General features: G+C 38.2%; 1 pseudogene; it reads left to right on the top strand.

Annotated features, from left to right (window-relative positions):
• Positions 1-483: 483 nt before the first annotated feature.
• LOC122655252 lies at positions 484-10698 on the top strand (annotated as a pseudogene).
• The last annotated feature ends 260 nt before the right edge of the window (positions 10699-10958 follow it).

Here is a 10958-nt window from a genome sequence, read left to right as displayed (position 1 = left end):
CTACGGTTCTGACACCCAAGGATTCCTACGATTTCCTTACTCGATGTAAGACACGTGGTCTGTGATCATCCAACAGTTAAGGTTTGAAACAATTTTTCCCCAAAAGACTCATTATCTCTCTCGTTCCCACTATTCTCTTTCTCCCTCTCCTCTCCTCTCTATCTCTTCACTCCTCCCAAAAACGAAGAACTTCCATCGTCTCTTACTCTTCACTCCTCCGGCAGAGAGAAACCTCCGGCGTTGGTGAGTTAACTTCGCCTACAACCTCCAGTGAAGGCTGCGAAGTGCGAGTCTCAGGAGTTTGCTTTCACTCTCTCTCGGCGAAACCCTTACCCTACCTCTCAGAAGTCAAAACTCAAAATCACTTGCAGTTGTTAGTTAAATCCTTTGAATTCTATTTTCAGGGTCCCAATTCACAGGTATTTTGAAGCCTTTGAACCCTAAGTTTTTTTGCTTGCATCTTTTTCTGTAGTATCCAACCATATGGGTTCTCTGGAAGGCGATGATCTAAAGCATCCCAACTATCCTGACCCTGACGCCGTAGAGACAAACCCAACTAGTCGGTACATTCACTACGGCAACGTTCTCAGCAGAGGAGCTTTCAAGACTATTTATAGGGGATTCGACGAAATCGATGGAATCAAAGTAGCTTGGTGAAGGCGATCAACATAGATCCGCAGAAGCGTGGTAGGATTGATTTTATCAATGGAGAATGCTATTAAATTATCTAGAACAACAGGAGAATCGATCATTACCTAGAGTCTCACAGATGCAAGACCTACAACCGATAATAGCCCTTTCTTAGTCGTTTCACGCACTATGCAAAGCTTGACGTTCCCACACGATCAAGCCAACTCCTCCACACACAAGGGTTCTCAAAACCCAAGCTTTCTCCAAGATCAAACACTAAGAGAGGGAGAGGAAGAGAGAACGGTTCTAGGAAGGGGAGTGTTCCACCGATTTTCCAAGGATGAGAGCGTGCCTCTTGAATTTTGGCAATCTCATGAATATATGTGATTTACCCTCTCACTCCCAAATTGGTAGCACACATGGGCAAGGAATATTAAGTTTTCTATTGGGACTCAATCACCAACCCATCCAATCTTTCCCACCAAGGAAATATCCCTATTGCTAAAGGGTCCAATATCCAATATTGACCCAACATCTTTCCTTTTCTAACAATCTCCTCCATCCTATTGTAAGATCCAATCTTACAAGAGGATCATGAAAAGAAAATCATGATCAGCCGTGTTGCGTAAATGAATGGAACCGAAAGGAAAGGGGTAGGATTGCATTGGGATTCTACTCAGCTTCTAAAGTGTCCAATCACCAAAGATGCCAAGCAGAGTGTAACAATCAACACCCAAGGTAAGTAGTTAAGACACGCATTGGTCTCCCACAAAACAATGTTGCATGATTCAATATAAGGCATGTGTTCAAGACTGTCAATCTTCAATGAACCGATACGCTGATCGAGAGATTCAATTACCTTGATTGGACCGAGGAAAAACATTTCAAACAAAATGTTCAAGAAAATAGACAATGGTTTGTAAATATATATATAAAAACATTTTGAAAATGCTACCAGATCTGGATTTGCGTCCAATCCTGTATAGAATACTCTCCTCAACATATTTCCAATGTATGGACAGTGGATTCTATGTTGGGCATCTCTTTCGAATACAATCAAACACTATGAATCTACTGCACCGATATATAGTCAGAGAGACATCAACCGTTGATGCACCAAAACACATAACATCTGAATGCAATGATAAGGACCCCTCAGGTCAAGGAACCAATCGAAAACTACTTAAGAGTATAAACTGACAGTACACTACACGTGAAATTCTCAAGTGATCCAGTCCAATGTACACACCGTATGTACACTCACACTTGTGTCTTGGAAAAGTAACCTTCCTAAGCACACACAGTGTGACCACCATGCCAAATAAGATTTCCAGTCCCATCCCTAGTGGTGAACAGTTTTAGGTATGAATACCTATGGACAACAACTAGTCATGCAAATAAAAAATTAAATTCATTAATTCAAAAAGAGTTTGTACATCAATGCCAATTACCCATAAACTTTATCCCCATATTCCCAACATGTTTCTAAAAAATAATAGGAGATAATGCTTTAGTCATGGGGTCAGATAAATTATCTGCCATGTCAACCTTAGCTATGATTATGTCACCACGCTGAATGATCTCACGAATTAAGTGATACTTCCGTTCCACGTGCTTATTCCTTTGATGAGTTATTGGTTCCTTTGCTTGTGTTATAGCTCTCCTGTTGTCATGTAACAATGGTATGGATTGCCCCACTAGCTCAGCACCACCCCCAAGTCGGTCAGAATTTCTTAAGCCTGATACCTTCCTTGGCTGTTTCACTAGCTGCCAAGTACTCAGCTTCTGTTGTGGAATCGACTGTTGACTTTTGTTTGACACTCCTCCAAATCACTGCAACACCATCAATCATAAAGACCATCCAAGAGGTGGATTTTCTGTCATGCTTATCAGTTTGAAAGTCCAAATTGGTATATCCAACTACTGATAGTTGATCACAACCGTAAACAAGAAATTAATCCTTAGTCCTCCTTAGATACTTGAGGATACCCTTGACAGTTGTCCAATGTTCTTGTCTCAGATTGGATTGATATCAACTCATAATCCCCACAGCGTGACAAATGTCAGGTCTGGTACACAACATGGCATACATTAGACTTCCTACTGCTGAAGCATAGAAAATTCTTTTCATAGCCTCAACATCCTCAGAAGTTTTAGGGCATTGTGACTTGGAAAGATCGATTCCATGTCTGAGAGGCACATTACCTCTCTTAAAATCCTGCATGTTAAACCTGTTAAGCACTTTGTCAATGCAGGTGGATTGTGACAATCCCAACATCCTCTTATTGCGATCTCTCACAAGTTTAATTATCAGGATGTAACTGGTTTTACCCAGATCTTTCATTGAGAATGTTTTAGACAACCACAACTTTACAGATGAAAGTAACTCCACATCATTCCCAATGAGAAGTATATCATTCACATATAGGACAAGGAAACAGACGATACCCCACAAGTTTTCTTATACACACATGGTTCATCAATGTTCTGCTCAAACTCAAATTCCTTGATAGTTTGATCAAAATGGATGTTCCAACTTCTGGAAGCTTGTTTGAGTCCATAAATGGACCTCAATAACCTTCATACCTTATTATCCTCCCCCGGGGAAGCATAACCCTCTGGCCGATCCATGTATATGACCTCATCAAGATATTCGTTAAGGAAAGTGGTATGTACATCCATCTGCCAAATCTCATAATCATGGTATGCAGCAATTAATAATAGAATTTGAATGGATTTAATCATCGCTACTAGTGAGAAGGTCTCATAATAGTCGATACTCTCTTTCTGAGTGTATCCCTTCGTAACCAGTCTCGCCTTGAAACGTTCCACCTTTCCATCCATACCTCTCTTCCTCTTGAAGATCCATTTACAACCAATGGTTTTCACCCCTTGTAGCAGATCCTCAAGAGTCCAGGTGTGGTTAGAATGCATGGAGTCTATTTCAGAGTGCATTACTTCCTTCCATTTATCTAAGTCAACATCCTTTAGAGCCCCAACATAAGTATAAGGATCCGTGTCTGAACAATCAGACACCATGTGGAATTCTTCCATATTTTGATCTTCCTCTGTGAGAAGATTCAAACGAGGAGACGGTCGTATTGACCTCCCACCCCGTCTAGGCTCTTGAGGTTGTTGCTCCTCAGTGGGTACATCAGCTAAAATTTCTGTGGATGCAAAGGGTAGTTGGTCATTAGATATTTCCTTTATGATCACTGGATCCGATCTTGATGAGACCATGTCATCCTCTAGAAATGTCGCATGCTTACTTACTATGACCTTCTGATTCGCCAGGTCATAGAAAATAGTATCCTATTATAGTCTTAGGGTATCCAAGAAAATAACATTTATCTGTACGAGATTCTAACTTATCCGGCTGTTGCTTCCGCACATATGCTATACAACTCCACACCCTGATTTGTTGGAGACTAGGCTTGCACCTATACCATAATTCAAAAGGTGTTTTGGGTACAAATTTTATGGGTACCCTGTTCAGTATATAGATGGCAGTTTCTAGTACAAAACCCCAAAAACTTAATGGTAATTCTGAATAACTCAACATGGATCGAACCATGTCCAACAAGGTTCGATTTTGCCTTTCTGAGACTCCGTTCTTTTGAGGTGTCCCTAGGGCTGTCAATTGAGATACTATCCTAGTTTCTTTCAGCTAGTCTCTGAACTCATCTGATAAATATTCTCCTCCTCGATCATATCGAAGGCACTTGATGCAACTATCCAACTGTTTTTCAACTTCTGCTCAAAATTCTTTGAATTTATCAAAAGTTTCTGACTTGCAATGAATCAAGTATATATAACCATAACGAGAGTAATCATCAGTGAAGGTTACGAAGTATTCGTAACCATATCTCGCTTGAACGTTAATGGGTCCACACACATCAGAGTGTACCAATTCTAACACAACTTGGGCTCTTCTTCCCTTATTTGAGAAGGGTTTCTTGGTCATCTTTCCTTGTAGACATGACTCATAGGTTGGATAAGGTTCTACCTTCAGAGAATCTAAAGGTCCATCCTTTACCACCCTGCTTATCCTTTCTACTCCAATATGACCTAACCTTAAGTGTCAAAGATATGTTGAATTATCTTGAGCCGATTTTCTTTTTATAGATGTATTGGAGATTTCATTCACATCAAACACCGATTTTAAGAGATATAATCTGTTATCTAGTAAGCCAGTAGTAACAAAAGAATTTTTAAATCGCATAGTCAACTTATCACCAAATAGAAAAGTATAACCATCTATCACTATCTTACTAACAGAAACAATGTTCCTCCTAAACAGGGGGACATAAAAGTAACCTCTCAAAATCAAAGTAACTTTATTGTTAAAATATAAAGTAAAATCTCCAACTGCTTCAGCTCTAGTACTCGTTCTCAGACGAACTTCATCCTTACTCAGCCTTCTTGTCAACTTGAACCCCAACAACATGTTGCAAATATGGATGGTAGACCTGGAGTCCACCAACCATGTATTTGTAGGTTTCTCCAACAAATTAGACTCATAAAGGACTAAAGTTTCAGAAATACCTTCTTCTGGCTTCTTTTTCTGAGCAGCCAGAAAAGCTTAGGGTCTTTCCCCTTGTCAGTCTTCTTCGTCCTCTTCTTACCCTTAGGCTTAAAAGAAGAAAGCTTCTCCTCAGTGGTCAAGACCTCCACTTTCTGCTTTTTGGATGCAGCCTCTACCTCTTGCAACATGTTGCCCAGCTCAGGAAGTTCGACGAAGAGTTTATTCATGTTATAATTATCAATAAACGATTCGTAGATATCTTGAGGCAAAAAGTAGAAGATAACATCCGTCTTATAATTCAGCTTAAAAGACGTCCCAAGGTTCTCCATATCTTGGAACAAGTTCCGTATTTTCATCACATGATCTATAACTAGAGTTCCTTGGGCCATCTTCGTGCCATGGAGAAGTGTCACTAGTTGATAATGGGCATGTCTTTCTTCTCTCCCATACATCTCCTTCAACTCCTTCATCATATCCTTTGTCAAGTACAAATCCTTGACAGAATCAGCGATTGTCTTTTCCATAGAGTTCAATACAAGGAGTTTGGCCTTAGAATTATTTTGACAAAATAACTCATAGGCCACTTTAGCAACAAGGTCTTCGTTTTGTGGGAATTCAGGTTCATTTTGCTCAATGACTGACATCAAACCTTCTGCATTTAGGAGTAACTTAATGTTCCTCCTCTAGTCAACGTAGTTTGGGCCGATCAAAATATGGTCTTTTATGAGGGTAGCATAGTTGATTTGGGTCGACTTAGTATAAAAATCTACACGATATACAAAAATAATGATTATCATGATCGACAACCATTGAAAAATGGGATAAGAACAATCAATGGTCGATCACACCCTAAGCTTCCCTCTAGTTTATAGGGTATGAATTGGAACTTATCAACCCTTATGCTCTTGACTTAGCTTATCGAAGTTCATTATTTGCATGTTAGTTGAGTGGACTATTCTGTCCGTCACTTAGACTTCCAATGTGATTTAGCCACCTGAGTGTCATGCCCATTCCTATCGACTGACATACTCTCAAGTCAAGTGTATACCCTTAGTTTTGAAGGGATTATAGTATTTGTGGGTTAATGTCTACTATCGCAGTACACGTACCACTGACCACATTCTCTACTTATCACATGTGAGATGAGTGTAGACAATTTCATCAACCTATCCAAGTATTATCCTATCGGCATCTATAAGAGTAGATCGATGAGATTTCTACACTCACCAACTAAGGGAGGCCATGAGATTCCCACCAACCAGGGTTTTTCAAATCACACTTATTTTAAAATTGAGGGATTACGGGAATGCATAAAATCACAACCATACATCCAATGTATAAGCACATAAACACATCAATCCAAGGAAAATTAAATACCAATGGTTATGGGATAACATCTTTAATCAACATGAGTTCACATCCAATGTAAACTCACTTTGATTACGAGATAGATGGAAGTAATCATAGCCTCATATGTCACTCCCACACATAGCAATAATCATGTGATAATGCAGATGCAACTAACTATTATTGAGAAATAAATCTAAAACTATAAACAACTTGGACACTCCAAGTGAGCAAGTCCCTCCTCCAATCTTCTCACTAACGAACCGTTAAGATCCTTGATCCACGATCCCAATCTTATCATGATCATCAAGCGATTACAATAAATAATTAAACTAATTTAAAATTATTACAACCCTTTAAATGTAAATAAAACTCAGAAAACTAGTCCACCAATTTGAACTGCCTAAGGGGGAATTACATAACCACATAAGAGATGGGGAGAAAAATGAAAAAAAAAAAAAATTGCATCTAAAACCACATCCATGCCATGCCTAGCACACACATCCATCTAATGCATATAAATTATTAAATCACATAACCATGGTTCTCAATATATACATGATGCTCAAAGATTATAGATTCCATATTTTATGTGAAAAATACCAAAAACACATAAAAACACCATTACCATGTCTAAACATGTCACAATGGCCATGAGCATCTAATGCCCATAATGATTTAATCAATACCACATATATGCTTATAAAAAATAATAATAAAATAAGCCATTATGTAAAATGGTGAAGATGGGTGAAGAGAAAAATCTCTTCTCTCATCTTCCCCAATGAGTCTCCTTTCAAAAAACCCCGAAACTATTTTTTTATTTTTTAATATGCTTACTGTCCCATCAAAGGCAACCTATGGGAAAAAGAAAAGGGGACCATCCTCTTTCAAAAAAAAAAAACTTGAAACCATTTTGTTTGTTTTTTTTTTTATTTTTAAATAATTAATTTAAACTAAGAACATCACATGTAATAATGGATACAAAAAAAATAAAACATTCCCATTTGATAGCAAGGCTCTGATACCACTGAAGGTGATCAACATAGATCCGTGGAAGCGTGGTAGGATTGATTCTATCAATGGAAAATGCTATTAAATTATCTAAAATAACAGGAGAATCGATTGTTACCTAAAGTCTCACAGATACAAGACCTCCAACTGATGATAACCCTTTCTCAGTCATTCCACGCACTACGCAAAACTTGACGTTCCCATACGATCAAGCCAACTCCTCCACACACAAGGGTTCTCAAAACCCAAACTTTCTCCAAGATCAAACACCAAGAGAGGGAGAGGAAGAGAGAATGGCTCTAGGAAGGAGAGTGCTCCACCGATTTTCCAAGGATGAGAGAGTGCCTCTTGAATTTTAGCAATCTCACGAATATATGTGATTTGCCCTCTCACTCCCAAATTGGTAGCATACATGAGCAAGGAATATTGAGTTTTGTATTAGAATTCAATCACCAACCCATCCAATCTTTTCCACTAAGGAAAGATCCCTATTGCTAAAGGAATCCAATATTGGGTCCAATATCCAATATTGATCCAACATCTTTCCTTTTCTAACACTTGGAGTCAAATCAAGCTCGATTGCCTGTCACAGAAGCCACAAGATATTGAAAGGCTTGACTCTGAAGTTCACCTTCTCAAGTCTCTAAAGCATAACAATATAATCAAGTTCTACAGTTCATGGGTCGATGATCGAAGCAAGACCATCAACATCATCACCAAATTTTTTAGCTCAGGGAATTTGAGACAGTACAGCAAGAAGCATAAGAAGGTGGATATGAAGGTCGTGAAGGGTTGGACGAGGCAGATCTTAATGGGTCTCAATTATCTTCACAGTCACAGTCCCCCTGTCATACATAGGGACATCAAATGTGATAACATCTTCATCAATGGCAACCACAATGAAGTTCAGATCGGCGATCTCGGATTGGCAACGGTTCTACAAGAGACAAGGGCTCGGACCTATATTGGAACGTCGACGTTTATGGCACCAGAATGAAGAAGATTACAATGAGGTGGTGGATATATATTCCTTTGGGATGTGTATGCTAGATGATGAGCACATTTTTGTGTGAAATCTTAGGGCATAAAGCATACATTTTACCACATTGGACAGAGTTACTTTGGTGCTTTCTTGTGTTTTTTAGGTTTTGGGTTATTCTGGACTATCGGGAACTGCATGTCCCAAATTACACGTAAAATTGTCATTTTTTCTTCCATGGCTGTAAGAGGACTAAATTTGGAGCAAGTTGGACGTGACGGAACGCAAGTACGCATTCGTCTAGCCCACCGTACAATTGATTATTCTTTTCAGCCCAAAAAAGGATAATGGGTCAGAAAGGATCTGTAGTGCAAGCCCATAGTCAGTCTACCAATGCCCAAGGACATTTTTGACATTATAGAAGATATTTCTAAGCAATGGTGGAGATCTACAGTAAGTACAGGGCCGTTTCGGCAATTTTGCATTCTTAAAGAGAGAGAAGGACTGCTATCCACATGGAGGGACCCACATTGCCATTAGATTCCATTAATTTTGAAGGCCCACAAGGTGTCCATGATTTTTATGGGCTACATTTAATGCCCCACGATTTTTAGAGGACACATTGGGGATTTTGTTATTTGGTTGAGTGGAATCCTAGTCATCACTCTCTCTCTCTCCTCCATCTTTTCAAGGGCATTCCTGGAATTTTGCTTGGGATAGATTTATTTTGAAAGATATTTTCTCATCTATGGAAGGTTGAAAAATTAAAGATGCTTTGATTTTATTGCTTGGAGAAGATACCTACAAAGAAAAGGAAGCACAAGTTAGAATTAGAAATTTATTTTTCCAGAAATAGAAGGTTTATGTAAACAATATTCTTTTCTCTCCTTTCTATTTTTTTTCTTTTTTCTCGGGATTCAAGGCAATGTAAAGGAGGAAGGAGAAGAGAATATTCTCTTTTCCTAGGGAATATTTCTCCTACACTTCCCTCTTCTCTTGTCTCCCCTTTCCCCTATAAATACCCCCTACCTCTCTTGTAAATTTTGCTCATTCACTTAGTGAAATTTCTTCTCTTCTTCTCCTTCTAATTTGTGATTTTTGGCTTTTCTAAGTTCTAGTTTGCTTTTATGATTTTTAGCTAATGGTTATAATAGATTTAGTTTATGCTTTAATTTTAATTTAAGTCTTCAATTGGGTTGTAATTTCTTAATTCTAGTTTAGGTTTTAAGCCTTCTAGTCTAAGTTCTTAAGTTGATGACAAGACTTGAAGATTTAGAAGAGGAGGCCATGGTAAGTTTATGCAAGTATTCAAGCTTATCAATTACATTCATGCAAGCACATCCAGGTTTTACTATCTAAACTCTCAATCTCATTCTCCATCTCCTCTATCTCTCTCTATCTTCTTCTTCTTCTCCCTCTATTTCTTTTATTTTAATTTTATATGGTTGTGGTTTGTGGATGCATTTTTATTCCCTTATTTCTTTTTATGTCGTTAGTATGTGTGGCTGCATTTTTATTCCTTTCAATTCGCTTTAGTTTGATAGGTTAGATGCTTATGTGTTAGGACGCCGATCTAATCCCTTAATTTTGTTAGATGCTTATGAGTTAAGATGCATTGATTTTCGTTATTTAATTAGTTTAATTTAACACTTTAATTTGGTTCACTTTGCATTACTTTTAAGTTAATTAAATAGAGTGGCGTATATCTCTTCGTGTTCGACCCGTAGCTACGATTGACCAGTGTGCTTGCGGTTTTATTTTAACTCAAACACTAGAGATGGTGACTTTGGAATTGCCTTACAGTGAATGTAAGAACCCAGCTCAGATATTCAAGAAGCTAATGGGTGGAATAAGGCCTGATGGGTTATCTAAGGTGAAGGATCCTGAAGTGAAGATGTTCATTGAGAAGTGTCTTGTTCCAGCAGAGGAAAGGTTGTCTGCTAAGGAGGTCTTGAAGGACCCTTTTCTGCAAACTCAGGATGGTCTGTATGATTACCCTGTTAGTTGTTTCTCTTCAAACCTAGATGTGAAGAAATTTCTTTGTATTCAAGCAATGTGAATTTTGTGAAAATTCCTTCAAATTTTTATTTATTTTTTTCATTTTTTGGCAACCATGTCAAATTAACATGGATTGAAGTACACTGTACATTGCTCTCTTACTAGCCATTAAGGAAAAATGCACCTGAATCCTATTTGCAAAGAACAAAAAGAGAGACTAATTTCAATTGACTGCTTAGGTAAGGCTTCTTATATGGATGACCTTAAAATTCTATCATGTGGTACTTCAGTTTTTGATAAAATTTTATAAAAGTGTTGATCACATAATCGACTATTTATTTGGTAAACTCTACCCAAATTGCACTTTGCTATGGGCGACATAAAGTAGTTTAATGGTTACAATACGAGGAAAAACATTCATTGAGTCAGTCAATTGAGATGAAACCCAAAACCAGATTGTGTGTA

The sequence above is a fragment of the Telopea speciosissima genome, chromosome 3 (genome assembly GCF_018873765.1).
Source record: "Telopea speciosissima isolate NSW1024214 ecotype Mountain lineage chromosome 3, Tspe_v1, whole genome shotgun sequence".
Taxonomy (NCBI): Eukaryota; Viridiplantae; Streptophyta; class Magnoliopsida; order Proteales; family Proteaceae; genus Telopea; species Telopea speciosissima.
The sequence above is the reverse complement of the archived record's forward strand: the minus strand, read 5'-3'. Positions and strand labels throughout refer to the sequence as shown.